The sequence below is a fragment of the Otolemur garnettii genome, unplaced genomic scaffold, assembly GCF_000181295.1.
Source record: "Otolemur garnettii isolate 467f Iridium unplaced genomic scaffold, OtoGar3 scaffold00222, whole genome shotgun sequence".
NCBI lineage: Eukaryota > Metazoa > Chordata > Mammalia > Primates > Galagidae > Otolemur > Otolemur garnettii.
This window is the reverse complement of record NW_003852617.1, coordinates 741873-743388: the sequence shown is the minus strand read 5'-3', so window position 1 is coordinate 743388 and position 1516 is coordinate 741873. Positions and strand designations below refer to the sequence as shown.

The 1516-nt window shown below is 32.9% G+C and overlaps 1 protein-coding gene across 1 annotated transcript in view; it reads left to right on the top strand.

Moving 5' to 3' along the window:
* STAT4 (signal transducer and activator of transcription 4) overlaps window positions 1–1516 on the top strand; it is a 122896-nt gene that overhangs the window by 83388 nt on the left and 37992 nt on the right. The window lies entirely within an intron of this gene.

The window sequence follows — 1516 nt, the reverse complement described above, 5'->3', positions numbered from 1 at the left end:
AAAAAAAAGAACCACAGAATCAAAATATCATTATTATAAAAACAAAAGTAATAATTGCCTAAGGTGATCAGAGAATGACTAATATGATCCTTAGGTAGATTTTTTTAAATATAACTTTCTCTAATTATGAAGTAGAAAAGTGCGTCATACAAAAAAATTGGAAAATAGTCAAAAGCATTGAAAAAATACAAATTACGTGAAAAGTATTCTATAGGTAAACATGGTCAGATGTATTTCCTCCCAGCGTTTTTTCCGATGTTCACATAGTACATATCTGTTTACTTATTTTCAAAAATGAGATCATCTTGTACGAGTATATAGTGCTGTGTCCAGCATTTTTAAATTTTAAGTATTTCCTCATATCAAAAAGTCTCCCAAAACGCAATTTCAATAAATGTATAAATGTCAAAATGTAAGGACATTGCAATTTATTTGACCATTTTTCTGTGGTTAAATATTGATGTTGTTTACAACCGTTTTTAAGAAATGGAGAGAAAGAATGAGAATATCTCCAAGACCTTAGATTTACAAGTAAAAACGGATTGATATTTTAAAGTGTGTCACTATTAGGGGACAATTGGCAAAATTCTAGATTTCTAGGTCTAGTTCAGGGGGTAGATAGGATTGTACCAATACTAATTCACTGGTTTTGATCATTGTATTATGCTTACGTAAGAGAATGGAGGAAGATAGAGGACGGATGTGTGAGAGAGAACACTGTGCTATTTACAACATGTCTGGAATTCTAACATTATTCCAAAATAATTTTAAAAATAGGGCAGCACCTGTGGCTCAAGGGAGTAGGGCACCAGCCGCATATACTGGAGGTGGCAGGTTCACCCCGGCCCTGGCCAAAAACTACAAAAAAAAAAAATAATAAATAAATTAGAAATAAGCCTTCATTTACACAGTCATCCTTATTATGATGTTAGCTTCAAATGTATCTCAAAGGAAGTATGAATAATTGTGATCACATGTTTAACTTTCCACAAGTGAAAAGTGAGGTGTTTTGTGGTACTAATCTTTAGGGTACCTGGATTTCCAGGAAACATTAATCACAATGTTCAGAATTATATGCATGTACAATTTCTTCCTTTGAAAGAAATGGCATAGTCATGAGTTTCATCGGATTCTCAAATGGGGTGGTGATCCTAAGAGGGTTTAGAGTAACAGGAAATTTAATCAAGCAGTACGATTCATGGAAGGCAGCCTCATCCTAAATTTCGGATGTCAACTACCAATTTGAAATAGAAATAACAAATAGAAATTAACAAAATACACTGAACAATGAAATTTTAAACTTAATGTGTTACAATGTGAGTCACTAATATTTTTTAGTGCTTCATGCTCATTTATGAGGAATATGATCATTTTTATCACTTACATGAGCAAGTATTCATTTTGTTTCTGCCATCCTGTTATGAGTGAAATGAACAATACAAGGGAAACAAGTTGTGGTATCCTTACTGCTGAAGACCAGGAAGTATTAGCTAAAGAAGTTTTTGGTAGGCTCGGC